The sequence below is a fragment of the Monodon monoceros genome, unplaced genomic scaffold (assembly GCF_005190385.1).
Source record: "Monodon monoceros isolate NGI ecotype Baffin Bay Population unplaced genomic scaffold, NGI_Narwhal_1 Super_Scaffold_12, whole genome shotgun sequence".
Classification (NCBI taxonomy): Eukaryota; Metazoa; Chordata; class Mammalia; order Artiodactyla; family Monodontidae; genus Monodon; species Monodon monoceros.
In genome coordinates, this window is record NW_021703768.1 from 33,116,176 (window position 1) to 33,141,398 (window position 25,223).

General features: G+C 40.4%; 2 pseudogenes; both read right to left on the minus strand.

Moving 5' to 3' along the window:
* Positions 1 to 357: 357 nt before the first annotated feature.
* LOC114892069 lies at positions 358 to 19,317 on the minus strand (annotated as a pseudogene).
* LOC114893510 lies at positions 3,018 to 3,190 on the minus strand (annotated as a pseudogene).
* Positions 19,318 to 25,223: the final 5,906 nt, after the last annotated feature.

Genomic DNA, 25,223 nt, shown 5'->3' on the forward strand with positions numbered 1-25,223 from the left:
ACAAAGTGATTTCATTGTTTTGCATCCTAACAGGTGACTTTCCTCTTCATCTGCTTGATCAGGTCTTAGAATAGGGAGTTGGGTTCTGGAAGAGAGGGCACAGTTCATTCCAGCTGTCGCAACTTTAGCCTGCCTGTCATCATCTCCTTCCTGGATAGGAGCAGTATTATTCTCCTCTCCACTCCCCCTGTTCCAGATTCATCTCATCCAAAGGCAACGCTGATGGTGTCACGAGCCTACTAAAAGATATTAAATGTTTATATTTGGTCAACTGAATGATTTCTCACCTGTAGTAGATAGATTTATTGTTACCAACTATTTAGCCCTCTTTCCTGAGAGAGGACCATACATCCTCTTTCATGGCAATGTGACTTTTAGTGCTTCCTGTGTTGGAGGGGTATCTTTTGCTCTGTTAATGTCAGGGTTGGCCATATGATTTATTTTTGCCAATAGAATATGAGCAGATATGACATATGGCTTGTTTCTGGCAGAAGCTTCAAAAGCCGTCATATGTTTCGGCCAGTCCTTTGCCTTGGGAAACCAGGTTTCCCAAGCAGGAGCAGATCCTTCAGTCTGAGTCGAAGAATAAGATGAGAAGACACATGATATGGAGTCATAGCAGCCACCAGCAGGGAACACAGATGAGAAACAAATGTCTGTTGCTGTAAGCCACTGAGATTTGGGGGTTGCTTGGTACAACAGCAGAATTAACTCATATAAATCCATTCCACAATTTATCCTCAACCTACTTTTCTAGACTTACATGGCATTACAACAGCACATGTACCCTACACTCCAGCCAATCTAGAAGAATTTCCATTCCCCAGCCTCTGTGTTTCTTTTATTATTCTCCTAGCTCAAATTGCCTGTCCCCAATCTTCAACAAATCTCACTTTAGAGAATCTTCCAGCTAGCTCTAAATCTAACTCACCTACAAAATCTTTCTGAATGTCTTGGTTTGAAATGATTTTTCCCTTCTCTGAATTCCCACGAGCATTCATGGTTATGCTACCTATCACTCTATTCGTTAATAATAAAAAGCACTATTTATAGAGCATGTACTACATACCAGGGATAGCTGTACATATATGTGTATCTATGAATACCAGATGTTGGTTTTTACCATCTGTGTTTGTAGACACTAAGACGGGGTAAAAACAAAAAGGCTTGGGCTCCCCTGGTGGCGCAGTGGTTGAGAATGTGCCTGCTAATGCAGGGGACACGGGTTCGAGCCCTGGTCTGGGAGGATCCCACATGCTGCAGAGCAACTAGGCCCGTGAGCCACAACTACTGAGCCTGCGCGTCTGGAGCCTGTGCTCCGCAACAAGAGAGGCCGCGATAGTGAAAGGCCCGCGCACCGCGATGAAGAGTGGCCCCCGCTTGCCACAACTAGAGAAAGCCCTCGCACAGAAACGAAGACCCAACACAGCAAAAATAAATAAATTAATTAATAAACTCCTACCCCCAACATCTTCTAAAAAAAAAAAAGGGCTTATTGTGGGTGAAAAACCTGTAAAGATAAAAGGGGAGAAAGTAGTAGGAAGTGGCAAGAGTCTTCCTACCACAGTGATCATCTGACACCTGTGGAAGAAGACAGGGAGGACGGAAGCTTGGGTAGAAAGAGTTTCGAGCTGCAATGCAATTCCAAGAAATGTTCTGCCAAGTCGGTGGGAGTCTTTAAACCAAAGTCATCTTTGGGAGGAAGGGGTCTCATATCTCAAATGACCTGCAATTGTTCCCCTATCATGCTTGGCCATTAGCTGGGAGCAGCCTTGTGGGAATATATTATAGTGGATCCCAAACAAGAGCTGGGGTTGTCCATCAGTGATGTTCCCACAACATAAAAGATGAACAGTTCTTTATCATGGCCATCACATCAACATTAGCTTATTCAGTCTTCACAAAAACCCTATGAGGTTAGGACTGGTATCATTTTTGCTTTAAAGTAAGGACACTGAGGCCTAGAGAGGTTAAGTGACTTTATTGCCATCACCCAGCTAGTAATGGCCTGGAGCCTGAGCTTGTCCTCTAAGCTATCATTGTAAGCGCACGAATGAGTTAAATGCACTTTGGTGTTGCCTGTGAGAAGGTGGAAACCTGAGCGGGCAGTGATCAATGCCACTCTTGTTCTTGTTGGATCCAGAAATGCACAAGCCTCCCTCCAGTTTTCATGACACACAAGCTCTTCCCCTATCTGTGGGTCAAGGAATAGAACCAGATGTTTCTGATAAAATATTATGAAATATTTTATGAATAAAACAGCTCCATAGAAGTGCTTCCTAAAACCCTAAGGAAACAGGGTTCTCAGATGCTTTATCCTATAATTCTTTTTTTTCTTTTTAAGAGAAGGAGGTTGAGAATAGGGTGGTTGATCAGAAGAACAAGGTTTCAGAACTCTGAGCAGGGTTGGAGAAGAGGTCCAAGAGAATACAGAGAGCCTTATGGGGTAAGAGACTGGAAATGTGGAAGAGCTGGCAGGCCCCGGCTCCTTGAGACCACAGGCATAGGGCACCCCGAGGGGAAGGATGGCAGGGACCGACCATTTAAGGCATAACCACCTGGTGGTCAGGCTGGCTTGAATTAGGGAAGAGCACGGAGCCTGTAAGGCGGCTGAAGTTTCTGTTACCTGGAGACGTTACTTCCACAGAGCTGATAAAACTAGCTCTTGGGTTTGGGGTTGCTACCACTCTGAGAGCTACTGAAAAAAGTCCTTGGGCCAATGACAGCAACAGCATAGAGTGGTAATAATGAAGACACTCACCAACAACTTGCTTAAAAACCCGCAAAGGTCAATGCCATACTCAAACTAAAGAGAGCCACCCACCGGCTGCAAGTTGGCAGATGAGACCAAAATGGGGAGAAAAGGAAACAAGACCGCCCTGCGAAGGTATGGTGGGTGGAGCCACGGCTGCATGAAACCTCGCGAGAAAAACAGTACCTCACTCTGGAAGGGCAAAGAGGAGCAAAGTGATGAAGAAAAGGTGAGGAAGGCAAAGTCTGCTCTTTGTTGTTATGAGAGGAGGTACACCATTCCTGGAAAATACCAGGTCCAGGTGTGGCGTGAATGGAGCAAAGTCCTATTCCAATTCCCAGCTCCAAAAATGTGCTCCATTTACTGTATTGTCCTCAGATATTAACCTGATGAGAGCAGATACTACACTTGATCGTAGCCAAAAGGCCGGGAAGCGATTCTTTCCTGTAATTCCTGAGCCATTATTCCAGTCCTATTTCCTGCTGCATCTAATCAATGATGTGTTGTTATAGTAAGCCTATTGTTTTAGTCTTCTGAATCCATACCTTTTTTTCTCCTGAGATTAATTTTTTTCTTTCTTGTTATGTTTCCCATTATTGAGAAGTTGTGAATGGTCTTGCTGAGAAAAGCTGATAAGGACTGACTCAGATAAATAGTTGGTATTTTGAAAGGAGACCAACTACTTTCCCCACCCCCAAAAACAAATAAAGAAAAGAAAACAGAAGGACTTTTAGGGTTAGGGTAAGTAAACCATTGCTTCCTGTTTTCCTATAAACCAAGCACCTTTTTCTTACCTTTCTCTTTGGGTCCAGTTTAAAAAAACAAAGCAAAACAAAAACACCCAACAAATAACTCACAGCCATTTGATTATATGTATATCTATTATATATATATAATCAAATATGTGTATCTATTATACATACACATATATGTATATATATAATAGAGAGATGAGTATATGGTATGATATATAGATTTATCTATATATATGGTATGAATACACAAGATAGACTTCTTTCTACTGCAGTAGGTGGGGTTACATAGAATGCTGGCATGTGGTAGAATCAAAACACTTCCTAGGCCGAATGCTATCCGCAGAAGTTGCAAGGAGAAACTAAAAGACACCAAGCAAGCAACCATACAGTCAACCTCCCAAATCCTCCCTGGATCCTTGCACTTATCACTGTTCCCCTGACCACAGTGTGTGGCATTTTACTTTTCAGCTCAGGGTCAAGACCTGCCCTGGACATGGCACTGGAGGTGGGATCAACTATCCTATAAACTCCTTTAACGTGTGCCATAAACAAGCCTAGTTAATGCGTTTGTAATTAAAAGGCATTTTTCTCCCACAGCCACTTTAAGATGAATTCATTGAAGAAGATTTTTTTTTTTTTCTGTCTGCCTTTGGAAGAAAACTATCAAGCATCATGACATTTCTGGTCATCCTCATTTTATAAAAAGAGACCTCCGAATCTCCTAAGTCTTATTTCAGAAATTAGGATCTTCAGTCATAATATGTTAATTAACACTACGATTTGCATTTGCAGATAAGACTTGTACTCCATTTGCTAGCGGTGGCACTGGACAAGTCTGTCTTTGGAGAAAAGGATGTGATGGGTTTCTTGCTTCTTTGTCCATCTTTCCTGTCATCCAATAGCTGTTCTTTCTGACTTGGGGCTTAAAATAGGAGAGGAAAGACAGATAAAGGGGAAAGAAACACTTAATTGTCCTGCCTGTAAACTGGCTTCTTGTGCTCATAGCCTCACAGATGGTCCTCCAGACTCACGACCTGCTCGGCCCCTCAGACAGTAACAGACAACAGTTCTCTTCACCTTTGACCTATTGTTCCTATTACCCCTCAGCCTCTGATTTTCAGGTGCTTCATTTTACACAGATCCTCTCAGTCCCAATTCCCTTGTCCTCTGGCAGAAGTTCTTTAAGGCACGTCTTTAGGATCCCACATAAAAGGGTCCCCAGCGGGCATCCCTTCCCCGGAGCCTCCACCTGGCTGTAGGCATGCCAGATCTTGACTTGCAGTCAGAGGGGAGCAAAGTTATCTCCTAGCCACAGTTCTCTCTGCTCCCCCAGAGCACCAGAGGGAATTTGGTATGTGTCAGAGGAACCTCCCAAACCCAGCAACAAAAGCAGTTTCTCAGAGCTGTCTCCTTTGAAAGCCCTCCCACTAGACTCCAAGTCAGGAGCCAGGTCTCACCTTCACCCCTTGCCATGGGGTGGAGGGTAGAACTCAAAGTACAGCTTTTTCTATCTAAAGCTTTCTCTTAAAATCTTCCTCTTAATTTCCAGTTTGGGGAATCTTTTTACCCTTGAAGTGGGTCAAGGCCCCAAATTATGTACCTGGTTCTGAGCAATTTCCTTTGAAGTTTGCATCTTGATTTTCAGCCTCTCCTCTCACTTGATATCTGATGTTGTTTACATGGCATTTCAGTTGAATCTTCCACTTCATACCATGTGTCATCTTTTTTCAATGTTCTCTGCCCCTTTTAGCATCTTCTGTGGAAATTTCCATGTTCTTTTGCTGCATACTCTACCAAGTCCCTAAAATGTCTCACCTCCCTGGGGCTTAGCCTTCCTTGGTCCTCCTCCTCCCTTTTTGACAACTGACCTGTCCCAGTCCTCCCAACAGCACACCATCATATTTTAGATTTGGGGCTTCCATCCTCAGGGCCCTGATCTTTGCTAAGGGAGCTTCGGCGACTCCTGTGAATGCTCTGTCCTGTGTTCTTTTTCCACATGGCACTGGGCATGTTCTTACACTATCAATTGAAAGTAACAACTTGACCCAGAAGTTTTCTAAATTTGAGGATGGCTTGTTGTTCTTCTTCTTGTTGTTTTTACGTTTTAGCAAAACCCTTTTTACAAACTAAATATTTCAATCCATTTGCTAGTAAAAGTTTCAAACAGATAAAACATGAATAAGTGGGAATAAAGTGAGAGTGGGCTCCCAGAGACCACCCATCTGGCTTCCTCCGCAGCCCCACAGGCACTGATAAAGAAGCCTGGGGCATCAGGAAACACACTTGGAAAATCTCGACTTTTAAACAAAACGTGACTTTTAAAATGGGAGCAAAGCATGGAAGATTGATTTTGGGGAAGGGTTGTGTGCCCCACAGCCCTTCAGAAGTCACACCATATGGGCTGCCTCCTCTCTATGAAAATTAGTGAACGCTAGGGGCCCCAGCCCCAATTCCCGGCTTACTTCTGATACAGTCAGCTTCTAAATGCCACCTCTTGGCAAGACCTCAATGTGCCTTGGAATTTGGTTTATTTATTTCTTTAAAACCCAAGCTTCTGAAATGGAATCCCTATGAAGAGACTCATAAAGGCAAGGGCTTCTTTTCTTTAAAAAACGAAAAAACGAAACTAAAAACAAACAGCTCTCAAAACTTTATTCTGTGGATTATGTTTATGGCATTTTAATGCCATTCCTTAAATCTCTAAACCATATGAACTGCTGAGACTTTAACAGACTAATTATGCTGCTGGCCTTTTGAACCTGGACTGCTAGGGACTATGTTACTGCTTTGAGTTTTAAAAGGAGAGCCAAAATGTCCCTTTACCTTTTCCATGTCAGTTTTTTTTCCTATAAATGTACCAACACTCTGTGATATTGACATCATCTGGCCAACACAGAGGAATGGACCCTACCCTTTAGCTGTCCCACCCGCCAGCCATGTGGGTGTTTAGACATTCTCATACATATTCAGATTTCCTAGTTAGGCATGTGGAGCAAATCAAGTGGTTGCTACTTAGGGAGGAATTGGCAGGATGACTTTTCTTCTTTTTGGGTGAGGAAGGATTCAGGAAGAGTAGAGGGAAAAGGATTCTGAAGTAACACTAGAAAAAGAAAATAGTCTCTTTTCTCCCTCACAATCATTTCTCTATTGGTGACCCCATAAGAGTTGGTGTTTGTGAAATAGGACTCTTAAGGACTCCGCTCTAGTGAATAAAACAAGCTACCATGATCCTGACAGGCCACACACTAGGCATGGTCAGAGTCTGAAAGGCCTGGACCCACAAAAATTTTGAACTGATTATTTTGCATTGCCTGCACTTTATCCCTGGGAGGAATGAAGCCTAGAGCTGAGGGGGGAAGCCAAGGAAGCTTGTGAGGGCATCTGGTGTGCTTTCCTTACCCCCTGGGCATCCTTGATTGTTGAGCAGTCTAAAGAGAGCTGAGATTCTCAGAGCTTTGTTGAGGAATGACAAATGGCCAATGTGAGCTGTGGAAGCAGCTTTCAGGAGGCATCTGCTCTGATTAACCTCTTTTTTGACATCTGAGGTGGCAAGAAACCCTCTGCACTGATTGGAAAACATTGTTTAAAACAATTGCTACCTTTAGAAAGTAACCATTTTTACTTAAAATTTACTTCCGAAGAATGTTGGACTGAAGGATTGATATCTAATGATTAAAATCTAGTAATTAATCTCCAGAAGCCAGAAAGAGAGGAATCAGAGCTACTTCACCAAGGAGGTCAGCTCAGCTCCTCCACAAACACCCATGAACACCCCAAACCACTTTTCTCTCTTTTGATGTTTATAGGTCACACATGCAACTTGACACAAGAGTATGTACTGTCTTACATGGTGAATGATTGTTTTATATGTTCTGTCTTGACTCCTCAGTGATCTATTTCTTAAAGGCAAAGAACGAGAACATGGGTTACATTTTTAATATACCACACAAGGTTTCCCTGCTCAGTGCTGGGCACAGGACAGGTCCTCAGAAAATCTTGGTTTGTTGATCAGTGATTGGCAAGTCCCAGTAATTGTCAAATGTATTGAAGAGCCCAACACCAAGCCTTGGTCTGCTTCTGCTGATTGATGGTATTGGCCAAAGAAGCAACAGCCATGGGCATTCGGGAAGCTGCGGTCAGTTTTATGGCATTCCAGGCAGAAAAGTATCATCTGTTCAAAATGCTTAAAACTAACTTGTATATTAAATATGACTAATTTTTTCTTCCTCGTCAATTTTTGTGCCTAAGTATTCTCACTGCAATATAACATAAAAGCTAACACAGACCTTGGAGCATTCACGTTCCAGCTCTCCTATTTATTGGTTGTGACCTTGAGGAATTCTATAAACTCTAAATATCTTTTAATCTCTCATTTTTTTTTCTTTTCTCTTAGCTTCAGACAGCATCCCTAAAATTGTTGCAGGATAACTCGTTTGCTTGGAAGTTAAATCTCCTGCTCTGCACTGTTCAGGAGACTAACCATTGATGTAGTTCAAAATACTTCCACAGATATACACAAAAACATACCTAGGTAGAGAATGATAGATAGATAGATAGATAGATAGATAGATAGATAGATAGATGATAGATAGATGATAGATAGTAGAAGGTAGATAGATGATACATGATAGATTATTCTAATTACTCTCTTAAGAGGATAGATTATGCTAAAGAGAGACTCACTCACAATCTAAACCAGGATGGGTTGAAGTGTGCAGTTTGGGATATATACTTGGGGCAGAACATTGATATTTGTACAAATGGTAGAAGCATAGAAAATGTTGAGGCAAGGAGGGGACCCGGGAGAGAGGAGAGCAGGGTGGTTGGAGTGGAGCACAGGATCAGAAGAGGGTGAAGAGCTGGGAGGTCCCCACTGGTAGAGCAGACCAGAAGGAGCTTTGAAGAGAAAAATTACTAGGAAGTTATTAATTTGTTTGCCATGGGGTATGTTGGCATCTCTCTCCTTGTGTGTCACCATCGTGTCTTTAATGGAATACCCTTGACTGTATTATGCTCACTGAGGCTTTTCTGTGAAAATTCTTTCCATTGGGAATATTTAGAGGATAAACTTCACTTTATCTCTAAAATGGTGATAATGATGAGGTTAGAGCATAAGCATCAAATGAACTTATGAAATGCTGGCATATAATAAATGATTATTTTTTTACATTTTAAATTCATTGTGAATTGATTTATCTATAAGTTCATAACTGCCTATGATTTTATACTTACTATTGATTAGAATTGCTTTTGTGTTGCAATATAATGAATGTTTGAGAGTGCAGGTATTGGAGTCAGACAAACCTGGGTTCAAATGCTGACTCCGCCCCTATTTTTGTGTGAATTCAGGCAAATGCCCTCTCTTTTCTTATTTGTAAAATGGGGATTATATTCATGTCATAGAGACATGGTGAAGGGAGAAGGCTAAGGAGACAACATTCCAAGGCTGTATTACTCAAGGTTCCCAAAGGAAAAAAGATTAAACACTCAAATGGGGGTAACTGGAGGAGAATTTAAGAAAGGGACAATTTATAAAGTTGTGGGTAGGCTGTAGGGGAAGCAGCACAATGGCTGGTACTGAATCCTTAGACTAGCAATAGAGGGCATGAGAGGTGTGGAGAGGAGCGGTGAGGGGTGGAGAGGGTAAGGACTGCAACCTGGAAGGACTGTTGTGTGGAACAGAGGATAAGGGAGTCACTTGATGTGGTCCACACTGATCAGTATCTCTGGGCACAAAGCAGAGATGGGGGCAGGATGGAGGTGGATACAGAGAGGCATGGAAAGTGTCCAACATGAAAATGATTAGCAAAGTGCCTGGTGTAGTAGTACTCAATAAATGATTGCATATATTAAACAGAATAAGATATATATAATATTAATGATCATGAATCTACAGCTTTTTTCTGTACCCCAAGAAATCAAAAGAATATCTAGTTTTATATGCCTAGTGAAATCAGTATGATTAAAATATTGGTTCTTGCCAATTCACCAGGGTTCATTAGAATCCCCTCATAGGTATCCCATCCTCAGGAGGCAGGGGCAGCATTTCCAGATTCCCTGCTAAACTGTCTTTCTCATGACAGGAGTATAAATATGCTCTATGAGGAGGAACTTCACTGCCAGTGATAAAATACCCTGGCTTGCTCACTTTCCAGCCATGCTACCCGAGCCAAGGTACCATACCTCTTTGAGCCTCATGTATAAAAATGACCTTCTATTTTTGTGGCAACACGGATGGACCTTGAGGGTATTATACTAAGTGAGATAAGTCAGATGGAGAAAGACAAATACCATATGATTTCCTTCATATGTGGACTATGAAAAAAATAAAAGAAATGAAAAGCCAAAATAAAAGAACTAACCAAACAGAAAACAAACACATAGATACAGAGAACAGAGTAGTAGTTACCAGAGTGAGGTGGGGTAGGGTGAAATGGGTAAAGGGATCAACTCTATGGTGATGGATGGAAAGTAAATTTTTTGTGGTGAGCATACTGTAAGGTATATAGAGATAGAAATATAATGTTGTCCATGTGAAATTTATATAGCGTTATAAACCAATGTTACTTCAATAAAAATAAATATTAAATTTTAAAAATGATTTTCTAAACATTGATGTACCCCAAGCCTTAGTCCCCTGCCCTTTACTCTTCTCTGTCTAATCTCAATTCTTGAGTGATCTCATCTAGTCTCAAGGATTTAACTATCATTTATAAGAGATGACCTCAAGCCCAGACTCTATTCTGAGCACCACATTAGTACATCCAACTGCCTACATATCATCTCCACTTGGATGTTAAAAGTCATCTCAAATAGAATTTGTCCTAAACCACATTCTTGATTCTTCCTCCTACCCACATTCATCTCACCTAATGGACCTCCATCTCTCTAGATGCTTAGGTTTAAACCCCACATTCTTCCGTGACTCCTCTTTCCCTCATACCTCACATGCTATCCAAAAGCCAGTCCTGTCAGCTCTGTCTCCAAATCACATTCACACGCTCAGCACCTTTACAGAAGAGCCCTGGACTGAGCCCCCATCACCTCTCAATTAGAATAATTTGGATTAACTGTCTCTAACTGGTCTTCCTGCTTCCACAGTCTTCTTTCCCACACCATAGTCATAATCTCCACAGGGATGATATTTGTAAATATAGGTCATATCATACCACTTATCTGCTCAGAACTCTGAATTGCTTCCTGACTCACTCCAAGTAAAAGTCAAAGTCTTACCATCATGTCCTGTGAAGTCCCTACAAGATTTGTGTCCTCACTCTCCATTGATTGACCTCATCTCTTATTTTTCTATCCCGTAGTGACTCTGTTCCAGCTACACTGGGCTTCCTTGCTGTTCTATGAACATGCTAAGTATTCTCCCATTGCAGGCAGGTTGCTTGCATTTGCTGTCCCCTTTGCTTGGTACTGTCTTCTCTGTCCCCAGGTATCCTGAGCAGTCCTACATTTCCATCAGATTCTGCACAAAGTCCCTTGCTCAGCAAGGTCTTCCCTGACCGTGCATCTAAAATAACACATCTCACTCTCAATTCTACTTCCCTGCTTAATATTTTCCATGGTGTTACTATCATCTTACATATATTCATACTCATTTCTTTGTTTGTGTTTAGTCTCCTTCCTCTAGAATACAAGCTCCAGGAAGTCAGGACTGTGTCTTTTATATTCACTGCTATGTTCCCATAGTTACGACAATGAATGAATTAGCTCACAGCTTAAAGTTGTAGGGACCATTAACAGTTGGTGGTTCAATGAGATGAAAGTCCTGAAAGGGTCTTTCTTAAATAAAATACACATGGTCTGGGATTCTGGGCTAGTCTGTTAAATACTTACTTACTTTATGTTCTATTGCCAATAAAAAGTACTAATAAATAATGTAATTTTAAGTTGTTTTTGGTGTTAAAGGAAATATATGTTCATACTTAAGTATACTTTTCATGTGTGAGTTTTAGGATACAAATATTAAGTCCACAAAAATTTCAATGAAATGAGATAACATTTGTGAAATTGTCTGTCATGGGGCCCAGAATACAGAGGCGTCTTAGTAGATGTTTGTTTTCTTCCTGCCATCCTTCTGGAGGCAGAGGAATTTCTGTTGCTCCTGAACTTGGGGTTGGAGTACGCATTTTATCAAACCTGTTACTCCATTTACACACCTCTTTCAATTCCATTCAACAGAAGTCAGTGGGCAATATGCAAAGGTAGGAACACTGCCATGAAGACGTGTGATGATTTCTGCAGATTTCCCAAGTGTTCTCCCTTATAGTCAACATAAATTATTACACAAATAATTCCTAGAGTATCTTACAATGGCATAGTGCACTGTTTCCCAAACTGTGTTCCAAATCAATGCAAGCATCTACAAGATATGAATTGAAGTTCCTCAAAGGCAATGTTTCATGGTCAAAGAAATCTGGAGAAGATGGGGTTAAAGAAGACTAAACAGATTCCAAATTACAGTCCTTCTTTTAGTGTTTTATCTAATAACCTGTGTTGTGAGTCTTCTCGAGAAAAGTCATACGTGTAGGATTTTCTAAACTTACTTCACCATAGAACTCACCTTTATAGACCCTCAAGTCCAACTAAACACACTTTGGAATATCCAGTATAGTTTAAAAAGACTTGATTCAATTTTCATATAATCCTCTAAGTTAACAGAAAAAAACATAATTATCCCCATTTTACAGATAAAAGGAAACTCTCAGCATGATAACTGGTTTCTTCATGGGTTGTAAAAAGGTAGAGTGAACTAAACTAAGAGCTTTTGCTGAGAATTTTAATTTTCATTCCATTGCAACATATTGCCATCTAATTGGTATTAGTTTCCTAAGGCTGCTGAAACAAATCACCGTAAACTGGATTGCTAAACAAGAGTTATTTTTCTCTCTCATGCTTCTGGAGGCTCTGAGGGAGAATCTGTTCCATGTCTCCTTCCTAGCTTCTGGTGGTTGCCAGTAATTCTTGGAGTTCCTTGGCTTGTAGCTGCAACACTCCAATTTCTGCCTCTGTCTTCACATGAGTTTCTTCCTCCTGTGTGTGTCTCAGTGTCTCTCTCCTTATAAGGGCACTGGTCTTTGGATTTTCTAAATTATTCTGCTGCAGAAAGGCTTGCTATGTACAAGCTTGAAGCCTTCATTTTTCTAGGCTAGAATCAAATCTTTATTTTATGACCCAATCGGGAGTCCTCGTCACACCTTTAGTCAGAGTAATTGTCTCTGAGTATTTGGCAGCTTATTTCTTTTTCTTTATTGGAATTTACCAGAATTCCATGCAGTATTCTGGCACAATGCACCTATATGACACAAAGAGGCTGTGATAATAATTTTCTAATGATTCTCAGATTTCTTATGGCTTTGAGGTCATGCCAGCCTTTTGGGACATTCTCCATCGAGCTATTGGAAAGAAGTGTCCTCCCCTTTCAAGACTGCTCAGTCAGTAAAGTTTAAGTCTAGAGCTGCTGGCACCTGTCTTTGTCACTTCTGGGAAGAAGACTCCTGAGCATCGAGACAACTTCCAGGAAGAAAGAGGAAGGATGGAAGGAAAGAAAGAGGAGGAGGGAGGCGGAGGGGGGAAAACGACAAGGGGAAGGAGAGATCTAATCCAACTGAGGCCCTGGATCCAGCCATCCCTGAACTGCCCTATTACAAAGAACAAAAAATTCTTTTTCACAGGTCGACTTGTATCCTTTGCCTGATATTGTCCAGACAAATACAGTATGAAGTTCCTTACGTCCAATTATAATCTGCTAAAGGCGAGGGAGATGGAGCTGTGAGCAAGCGCCTGCCTTGGGTCAGGCTGTGTTAGGTCCATTATATGTTATGTCATTTAAGTCTTATAATGACTTTATCAATTAGGTATTGCTAACCCATAAACTAAAAAATAAAAACATTAGGATATTTTCCTGTAACTTGCAAGAATAAGGTTTAAAAATAAAATGAAGATATATGTGTATATATATCTGTGTGTTTATATGTATATATAGATACATTCTCTCTATATACATATATCTCTTAATGTCATTTACATTAAGAGATATATGTATATGTATGTATATATATATGTGTGTGTTTATATATATAAGTGTGAAACAAACAAAATTGACCTGCTAGTGGTGAAGAGACTTCAGCTCCCTATTTAGAATCAGTGGGAGGGTTTCCAGGGCTGTCAACTCACTCGCCAGGAAAGCCAACTCTCTATTGAAACCTTGAATTGTACATATAAATACTGAGAAATGTATTTTAATTCCCCACAGGCAAGTATTCTGAAAAAAGAGACAATGGGGTATTCTAAATTCCTGGAAATCAGGTGGAGGAAGGACTGTAGCCATAGGAGAATAGGAACAAAGCATCCATTTCTATGTTGAGTACCCTGGAGGGAAATGTGTGAGGCTTTTAAATGGAACTTCATTCCATTTAATGCCCCCTGGCTGCATGAGTTCCTCTGAAATGGCCATACTGTTTAATGTCAAACTGAAGTGGAGTACCTAGAGATTATCATACTAAGTGAAGTAAGTCAGTCAAAGATAAATATCATATGATATCACTTGTATGTGGAATTAAAAAAATGATACAAATGAACTTTACAAAACAGAAACAGACTCACAGACATAGAAAACAAACTTACAGTTACCAAAGGGGAAAGGTAGGGGGATGAGGAATAAATTAGAAATTTGGGTGTAACATATACACACTACTATATGTAAAATGGATAAGCAACAAGGACGTACTGTATAGCACAGGGAACTATACTCAATATTTTGTAATAACCTATATGAGAAAAGAATCTGAAAAAGAATATACATTTTATATATATATATATATATATATATATATATATATATAACTGAATCACTTTGCCGTACACCTGAAACTAACACACATTGTAAATCAACTATACTTCAATAAAAATATATATGTAAAAAATATTTTAAAAAATAAATAAAAATTTAAAAAATGAAGTGGAGTGACCCTACTATGGAAAATAATACAGTAGTTATCTACTTTCAGTTTCTTACCCTTGCCACGATAGGCTAGCTGTGTCACTGCCACCTTCACACACACATCGAATGCCTAGAATCTTCTAGTGACTTGACACCATTCATGGGATAAAAGCTCCTTATCTCCAAACCAGGGAATGCACTCTCCCAAAGTCTCCATCTGACCAGATCTGACTCTTGTCTACCTGGCCAACCTCATGTCCTCACCTGTGGCTTACGCTCCAGCTAAACCAGCCTGCTTCCAGCTACACCAACACGTCGTGCTCTGCAGTGCTGTCCAGGCTTTGCAGGTGTGTCCCTTCTCTCTGGACTCCCTTTCCCAGTCCTTTTTGCTTGACAAACATCATTTTAATCTCTTGCAGGGATCTCCTTGATGAGGCACATAAACCCAGAGTTAATACCTTGTTCCCTGTGCTACTTATATCTTTGCTTCCATAACACATACATTTTTTTTTCTATCTGCAATAGTAAGGATAACACTTCTGTCTAGTACCCATATAAGTGGGGGATTTCTGCTTTGGAAAAATAGTCCATTATAGTGTATACAGCCATAGGCTTTGGGATTAAACTGCTTGTGTTTAAATCTGAATTCTACCTTTTATTACCTGTGAGACCTTGGATATTTATCTTCTCTGGGCCTCAGATTCCTCATCTATCAAATGGGGATGGTAATACTAACACTCCAGGGGATTTCTGTGAAGATGAATTGAGATAGTCTAAGCCAAGTGATTGTTGCAGGTATGTTCTCAACAAAGGTATATTATTTTGTCTATTAACTTAGGGAAGAAGGATGCTCTTTGTCAGGAATTGGCCAAAGTAATGCTAGCACATAATTGGGCCATTTTCAAGACACTGCAGGACGTCTGTTCTATTTTCCTCTCTTGCTTGTGCACGTCAGCTGCTTACAAAGCTGACTCAGGGTAAGGACACCAGCCTTGTCAGTCACCTAGGGAGACGCCTCTGTCTTGCCGTTTCCAGACTCCCCCAAAGGTTCCAATCAAATAGCATATAGTACTGCTGGTTTGGGGCACAGACAGCCCCTAATTCAGCCTTCTCCCAAATTCCATGCCATGTTTTGTCACCTGAGCCTTGAAAGTTTTGCCATTTTAAGTCTCTTTTGAGTAGGTCTAGCTGCTTCTGAACCCAACACAAGAATCTTCTTGGGAAGGAATGAAGGAAACGGTTCTGGCAGGTTCTAGCACTCCTCCTATAATCTGAGGATCTCAGACATTAGCCAACATTCTCTCCTTTACTTCCTGCCCCAAACGGCAGGCACATCAGGAGGCAAGTATACAGTGGGAGCTCTGCAGGTAACAGCATGGCTTTCCAGCACAGCCAGCCCCAAAGCTCACTTAAACCAGCTATACTGTTGTGGTTTGCTAACTATTGTCTTTACCAGTGAATTCTATGTTCTGGGTAAGTCCAGGGCGCAGACCACTGTGGAAAGCTTCCAGGCCAACCTTTGTGCTGGTGAAGCCCAATTAAACAGAAGTACACCAGGCAGGAAGCACTCCTGCCTACAGGTCAGGGTGTGTCTCACAAGTTGCTTTTTTAACAAAATCCAGTGCCATTTATTTGGTTAGATAATCCAAGGCATACTTTCATTAACCAGAGTCAATATATCTCTTTCCTCCAAAATGAAAGACGCATTTAAGTTCTCTGGCTTTCTCTTTAGTGGTAGATGAAGGCAATTTAAAAAACTGACTAAGAAGAATTCCCCTTGGATTCATCCTTCTACCTTCCTCCAAGCACAGCATTAAAGATGAACCAGCATCACGGTGTACTGAGCAAGGCACCAGATTATGCTTTAACAATGTGAGCTTTGATCTTTAACCCTTGAATAGTGGTCACAGAGAGCAGTTTCACTTAATCTATTAGCATCTATAAACACAGTCTCAGGCACTTACTTTTAGAGAAAATAACCTGCTCATTTCAGTGGAACAAGGTGGACAGCCAAGGTCAATGAAGCATCAAAAGTAAGTTTTCCAGCCCGTCGTGGAGGCGGGATGGGGGATGACTTTTTTTTTTTTTAATGGTATTTAACAAATAGCATCTGAATGGAATTTTAAATCAAAACCCCAGATGATAAAATCTTGGCAGAAGAACCTACTATTTTTAGCACTTTTTTTTTTTTTTTTTTTTTTTACCTTCTGACATCTGTTCTTCTCACTTTCTGAAATAACCATTTCACTTAGCTAATGCCATGAGGTGTGGGCTGAGAAGTTACTCATTTTCTCCGTCACCCATAGAAACAATTTCTTAAGACTTAAAGGAGATTTTTTTACCCAACTCTTTCATATGAGGTAAATCCTTACCAAGCTTGAGAAACAATCAAAATTCAGAAAGTCTGAGAGCTACCTCATGGAATCCTGGCTTGCTTTCCTCAGGCAGGAGAAATATATCACTTGCCCCACCTACAGGTATGACTTGGAATTGCCTGTAAAGGGGATTCTGGGAGCAGAAGGTATTTACAGAATTTCAAATTTAAACCAAACACCATGAAAGAGATAAGAGAGAATTAAAAGATAACATTTCTATTCTCACAGAACATATAATGTGTGGGAAAAGTAAAACTACTTAGAAATTATAACAAAAGTATAATATATAATTTTCCAAGGACTCTGTGAAGATGGTAGGTTCACTACATGTGCTTGACCCCTTTCTCTCCCCAGGGTCCCTACTAAGACCCTGAAGACTTGTTTTGTATAAGTTTGGGGCAGGAAGGAGGGAGGGAAATGTTAGCCAGCTGTAGAGTCAGGAGGGGGAGGGGTCCCACTTGCACAGCAATGATCAAGGGCTCCTGGCCACAGCCTGGGGCAGCCAAGTGATTTCCTTGTAAGGCCCTGGGACAGGGATGCTGAAAAACCCTAGCCCCTGAGAAGAGGCTAGCACACCCAGAGGACCCTGGGACAAAAATACAAGGTTACCGCAGATACTTGAGGAGGTCAGCCAGCTGTCCAGGCCTGTCACCTCAGTGACCCCAGTTTCCAGAAGAGGGGCTGCCAGTTTCCAGAAGAGGCCTGCCTGTCTGAGCCGAACTGTTCCCCTCTGGTGTTAACTTTCTTTGCCTCGAGATCAGGAGATGCCCAGGAATCTGGTGGCTTCTGTCGTTATCCATTAATCCCAAGATCACAGCTGGTTGGCCCATTGTCACCAGCCTCCTGGAGTAGTAAAGCAATTTTTTTTTTTTCTGTCTGCCAATTCACAACTCTCATGGAAACAGATCGCCAGTTCTAAGGAATCTCCCTCCTAATAATAATATGCTGGGCTGCTTGTGGGTCTGCAAGGATGGTGATAAAATTGAAGAGGCTACTGTACTTTGTTATTTTTAAAGAACATACAAGCATATTGTAGTCATAAATATTAAAAGACTGAGAAAAAATATGTTGGTGTTTATGAGACAATGCTGGAAGCTTATTGTGACAAACTGTCCGCATGGGGTGCATGTTTCTGGATGACACCTGATGGGTGATCCAGATCTCCTGGATCTTGTCCTGACAAATCTTGTTTGCTGCTATCTCTGCTTCAAACTTCATCCTCCTCTGCTTCCTGAGACTGCAGCTGGTAGGATACTTCCATCTGTAGCAGCCTTCTGTACTCTTGGGCTAAACCGTAGCCTCTTGCAAAATTCTCCTACTCTCTGTTAAGTTCTTCAAGACCTTCATTTGTGGGATCCTATTCCATAGCACCTTCTTCCTGTTCTTTTCCTTTTCTTTGCAAGCTTTGTTGCACTTGAACTTTTCTTGTACACATGGCCTCATTCCCACGTTGTTTCCTTTCCTTCCTGTCAAGTTGCAGCAAACTGTCCTTCTCAGCCAACTTCTCTTCCTTCTTTTCCTCTATTATTCTGTCTAATTCTTTCTCCCAAACATCCTCCTCTTCACGTTGCTCTGCTAAATATCCCTGAGAAAGCTTCCGTTTTCTTCCCGTGTCTTCTCTTTTTTTGCTTCTTTCTTATTAGTCTCTTCGTGGAACTTTTTTTTTTTTTTTTTTTTGCGGTACGCGGGCCTCCAATTGCTGTGACCTCTCCCGTTGCGGAGCACAGGCTCCGGACGTGCAGGCTCAGCGGCCATGGCTCACGGGCCCAGCTGCTCCGCGGCATGTGGGATCTTCCCGGACCGGGGCACGAACCCGTGTCCCCTGCATCGGCAGGTGTACTCTCAACCACTGCGCCACCAGGGAAGCCCTATTCATGGAACTTTTGAAGGGCCCTTTGCATGAGCTTCATGTTCAAGTCCTGCTCTGTTCTCTATTCCTGTTGAATAGGTCCTACCTTCTCTCAGAGGGCTTTTTGCAAAAAGGTCCTAATTTCCTGCTTTGTCTTCTCTTCCTTTAGCTTATCCTGTTCTTTCCCAAGTTTACCCTTTGTACCGTTGCTTCTCCTCTTCTCTGTCGCTGCGCCACCCGCTCTTGTGTTTGATGTTGGTGACCTGGGCGCCCAGCCCCAGGTGTGTGTTCTCCACCAGCTTTCTGTCTCCTCACCTCCCGGGCTTCTCAGTTTTTCTTGGCTCATTGGTCTTTCTCCCAGGATTCTGAGACCATCTCCTCTTCCACCAGCTTCTACCTCTTCAGCTCCTCACTGAATTCTGCCTGAGCTTTCCGCTCTTCACACACCTTCTGATGGATATAAAGCAACTCAACATGGACCTTCTCGCAGCATTACTTGAATTGCTATCTAACTTTTCAGCCACAAAACTCTGTCTTTATTTTTCTTTTTTCTCTTTCAATAATGATTTTTCTTCTCATTCTTTGTTTTCCTCCTCAATTGTTTCTTCTTTCAACTGCATTTCAGTAAAATACTCATTTTCTTCTGATGTTAAATGTTCATGTAGCTTATTTCATCTTTTGTCAGTGTAGATGGAATACTGTACTTAAATTTTTTTTAATATATTGAGGTAACATTGGTTTATAACATATGTTTCATGTGTACAACATTAGATTTCACCTAATGTATACACTACAGTGTGCTCACCACCAAAAGCTTAGTTTCTATCCATTGTGATACATAATTCCCTTTACCTGTTCAGACCTTCCCACACACCTTCCCCTCTGGTAACCATTATTCTGTTCTCTGTATCTACATGTTTATTTTTGTTTGGTTTGGTTTAATTTATTTACTTATTTATTTATTTACCACGTATGAGTGAATTCATAAGGTACTTGTCTTTCTCCATCTGGCTTATTTCACTTAGAATAATACCCTCAAGATCCATCTATATGGATCTATATGCAAATGGCAAGATTTCATTTTTTTTCTGGCTTAGTAGTATTCCATTGTGTGTATGTGTATATATATATATATATATATATATATATATATATATATCTCACATCTTTATATCCATTCATCCATTGATGAGTACTTAGGTTATTTCCATATCTTGGGTATTGTAAATAATGCTGCCATGAACACAGGGGTGTATACAACTTTTTGAATTAGTTTTTTCATATTCTTCAAAAACTATCCAGAGTGGAATAGCTGGGTCATATGCTAGTTCTATTCTTAATATTTTGAGGAATCTCCATATTGTTTTACCCTGCACCAATTTATATTCCCACCAACAGTGTGTGAGGTGTTTCTCCACCTCCTTTCCAACACTTGTTATCTCTTGACTTTTTGATAATAGCCATTCTAACAGGTGAGAGGTGATAGCTCATTGTGGTCTTGATTTTCATTTCTCTAATAACTAGTGATGTTAAACATTTTTCCACATGACTATTGGCTATCTGTATGTCTTCTTTGGAAAAATGTCTATTCAACTCCTTGCCCATTATTAAATCAGGTTGTTTTTTTGCTGTTGTTGAGTTGTATGAGTTCTTTATATATTTTGGATATTAACCCTTTATCAGATATATGATTTTCAAATATCTTCTCCCATTTGGTAGGTTGTCTTTTTGTTTGGTTGATGGTTTCCTTTGCTGTGCAGAAGCTTTTAGTTTGATGCAGTCTCATTTGTTTACTTTTGTTTCCTTGTCTGAGGAGATGTATCCAGAAAGATATTGCCAAGACCAATGTCTGCACGAAGTCTTGTATGCAAATTTTCATAGCAGCTTTGTTCACAGTAGCTGAAACCTAGAAACAATCCAAATATCTATGAAATACTAATATGAAATAAAAGGAATGAACAGTACTGCTATACAAAACAACATAGAGGGATCTTAAAACCATTACACTAAGTAACAGAATCCAGACACAAAAGATAGCATATGGTATGATTTTATTCACATAGAGTTCTATCTGAAAGGAAAGCTATAGAGACATATAGTAGACCAGTGGTTGCTAGGGCTTGGGGGTCCCTAGGGGTTGGGGGTAAGAACAAGGGATATATGAAAAAGGGCATAAGACATATTAGGGTGATGGAAATTTTCTTTACCTTATTTGTGGTTATGGTTATTCAACTGTTGTCAAAACTCATCAAATTGTACCATTAAAATGGATAAATTTTAGTGTATGTAAATTATACTTTAAAAATCTAATTAATTTAAAAATATCTAATAAATTCTGTCATTTAATAATAGTACTATTATGAGTTGTGGGACTCACTGCTACCTCTTGGGATTTTTGCTGCATAAGCATCATACCTGTAGCAATATGCTTGATACTATCTATTAATTCTTAAGGGTTTACTACATGGCAGGCACTTGTTTGAGTGATTTTACAGTTTTTGATAAAATAATCTTTCTAACAGCCCTGCGAGGGAAGCATTGTTATCTCCATTTGACAGATGAGGAAACTAATCACAAAAATATTAATTAACAGCTGGTAAGTGTCAAATTTACATTTTGAAACAGGTAATTTGACTTTAGAGACCAGATTCTTAACCATGACTGCATGGTGAAAGGCAAACACAGGAAATGTACATGTCAATACATTGCAGTCTGTTTAATCTCCCAAATGAAGGGTATATGCAAATAGTAAGTCCTATGAATTCAAGAAGGCTGAGACTTGGCATGAGAAACCTTCATTGGGAAAGGTAATTCTAGTTCAGTGTCTTAAAGTTTGAGAAAGATTTGAATGGTTGAGTAGCATCAGAAAATGTGACTTTCTGAAAGTCACCTGATGTTAGACAAGGCACTTTACTTCTCATAAAGCCAATCATTTCATTCTTAGACTCAACTAGCATATTCTCAGTAATAAAGGGTGAACACTCACAGTCTCTTCTAAGCAAAAGTCATGTCAATTTGTTAATTGTAATTTGGTGTGCTTTAAAATCAAAGGTAATTCTTACCAGAAACTTTAACATCTGCTATTAGATTAGATATTAAAGCTGTATTCAGAGAGAATTTTAAAATATTGAAGCCAAACCTTTCACACTTTTGAAAAAAGAAATTGCTTCAAATGTTGTGCTCCAGTCACTCCAGCAGATGGCAATACAATCATTGTTAAAAAAAATTGTTTCTCTCTCCAACTTAAAAAAAAAAAAAAAAAAAGACAAAACCAACTTATATTTATTTATTTATTTACCTCTGTGGTGAGTCCTTCTCTGTGGTAAGCTAAAACAATGAGTTCTACACAAGATTTTTAAAGATTGCAAAGCTTTCTAACACCTTAATTATAAAGGACTTTAAATGCTAAACTAAACACTGATCTTTATTCTGTAGAAAATGGGGAAAAAGTACATGGTTTTTGAGTCAGGACTGACAGGTCAGAGCTGTACGTTAGGAAAATCACTTTGACAGGGAAAGGATACGTGGAAGGATGTGGAAAGATAGAATAAATATTGCTTGAAATGGTCTAGAACAGAAGTAATAGGAACTTGATTTTGGCCATGTCAGTAAAAACTATGGCTTACATGAGGAAATAACTGCAGGCATACAAGTGAGAGACCTGAGCAATTGATTGAATGTTAGAAGTTCCAAAGAAGGAAGAGCCAAAGATAACTCTTTTGTTTGAATCCTGGTTTGGGCGAAAGCTTACTAGAAGGGGCAGGAATGGGTTTGGACCAAAGGGAATTTTTTGCAGTGCCTTGATGCACCTATATGCTGATTTAACTCAGCAGTTGACAAGCCAGTCTGCTGTTTAGATGAGAAGCAAAATTTAAGAGACAGATGCACACATGGTGGGTATTTGCAGCCACAGGAGTAGATGAGAAAGTCTGAGAGAGAAAAAGCCTGAAGTCCTAGAAACCTTCTGGAGAATGCTTGCATTTAGGAGAAACTGCTGATAGGATTAAGTTTAGTAGGATTTTCAGGTGAGCATGCTGTCTTCAAGGGCCTATGAACAAGGACAAATGGAACAAGAATAACATTGCACAAACTTTGAGATCCTTTGTAAAGAGGTCATTGGACTTTGAGAAACCATTAAACAAATGGATGGAGGCAGAAAGATTATTATGAGAAAGGGGTGGAGAGCTTAAGAAGAAGTGTAAACTCTCTTTTTAAAATTTAAAAAAAAATTTTTTTGACTATGTTGGGTCTTCGTTGCTGCATACGGGCTTTCTCTAGTTGTGGCGAGCGGGGGCCACTCTTCCTTGCTGTGCGCATGCTTATTGAAGTGGCTTCTCTTGTGGAGCACGGGCTCTAGGCACGTGGGCTTCAGTAGTTGCAGCACGTGGGCTCAGTAGTTGTGGCTCGCGGGCCCTAGAGAGCTCCGCGGCATGTGGGGTCTTCCCGGACCAGGGATCGAACCCGTGTCCCCTGCATTGGCAGGCGGATTCCCAACCACTGCACCACCAGGGAAGTCCCTGTAAACTCTCTTTTGAGAAGTTTGGCAGTGAAGGGAAGGGAAGACCTGGTTCTGTAGATTGACTGGACAGTGGAGACAAGGGGAAATTTTTATACAACACAGAGCTTTCCGTATGTTTGTATCTGCCGTGAAGGAGACATTTGAAATTATATGAAAACTGTTTTCCTTTTTCTTCTTAAATGGCATCTAGATAATTTAATGAAACTGCATAACTTCATTTTACCAGAAATTTGTAGATGTAAGAAAAAATGGGAAATATAATTTGACAGTGAATGTTACAACATGTTTCTCATTATTTATTATTTATCCAGTGTCTACCTGGCTCCTTCCTCTCTGTTGCTGATGCCTGAAGCTTTGGGACTATGAAACTTAGTCATGCTAATCCAGTCTGTTCCCAGAGTCCAAGATCTTTTGAAATGGCAGCAAGTATAGCTCTGAAGGGGCTGCTGTAGCATCAACCAAGCATTTAGAATCATAGAAAACTCTAAAGCACATTCCTCTGTTATGATATGTGAGATGTGTTCTTGTCCAAACTTTTAATTCTACCCTTTCTGTTTTGTTTTTTTTTTCCTTAAGAAAAAGAAAAATCAGTTGGCAATGCTTTATCTTGTTGGCAGAATTCCTGAGGTATAGAATTTGCTTCTTGCCACTAGAATTTTTGTGTCATGTGTCATTTTTGTGCAAAGGAATCTGCAGAGGCTGCCAGTTGAATCTGTCTGAGGAAAAAATAATATAGCCTTGAGTTGCAAACAACCAAGTCTGCCATCAAATATGATAAACATACTGGTTTCATTAAAAACTAATAGCAAGGGGCTTCCCTGGTGGCGCAGTGGTTGAGAATCTGCCTGCTAATGCAAGGGACACGGGTTCAAGCCCTGGTCTGGGAGGATCCCACATGCCGTGGAGCAACTAGGCCCGTGAGCCACAACTACTGAGCCTGAGCGTGTGGAGCCTGTGAGAGGCCGCGGTAGTGAGAGGCCCGCGCACCGCGATGAAGAGTGGCCCCCGCTTGCCACAACTAGAGAAAGCCCTCGCACAGAAACGAAGACCCAACACAGCAAAAATAAATAAATAAATTACTAACCCCCAACATCAAAAACTAATAGCAAGACAGAATTTTCAAACACAGAGACAATGGAAAGTAAAGACAGGGAGAAGGTGGGGGGAAATCCTCCAGGAACTCTTATGTGTTCTTTACAGCACAAACAGTTGATTTATAAATTCCCAAACACCTGTCTCTGCTTTCAATTCTTTAAAACCACCCTGTACCACTTCTGTCAATAGTCCCATCAAGTGAAAGATGACGAAATTACTCCCGCCTGCTAGGTATCTCACCCCACATGTTGACATGTTTGGAGGGCCGGGAATGTTGTGGTCTGGTAAATGATAGGGCTACCATGGAGGGCTGCACAATACAATTTTTATGTATATCAGAACCCAAACAGAGAAAGTGAAGAAATCAACTTTTTTTTTTTTTACATCTGTAAAGATCAGAAATGCAATTTTAACTCTGACTTTCAATAAACAGAGATTTATTTTTAACGGGGAGGGCATGTCATTCATTTACTCCTTTTTATATTTTTTGCAGAATCGATTGATTAGGTGGTGAACACATTATACACCTATTATCCTGATCATTGCTTTGGAAGTAGTGGGAATCCAAATTCATAGAGAAAACAGATTCTCTAAATAGATCCTCCTACTTTCAATAAAGCTGTTTTCTTAGGTTAGATCTTAAGATCCTCAAGGACAGGAACTTGTTCTTATGCTTTTTTATTTACTTATGTGTTTATTTTTGTCATACAGTGTATTTTTAAAATACTACCTGTTTAACTCTTTTAAATTTTGACAATCACTTTCAGTTTTCAAGTCAACAGCCATTCCCACTTCTAAGCCAACAAAACCTTTATTCCGTTTAACTCTCTGGTGGCAATGGACTATAGGAAAGGAGGGAGGTCCTCCCCCCAGCCCAGGAGGTGAATGGTGATTGGTTTTAAACCAAATTGGGCTGGCTCTCTTACG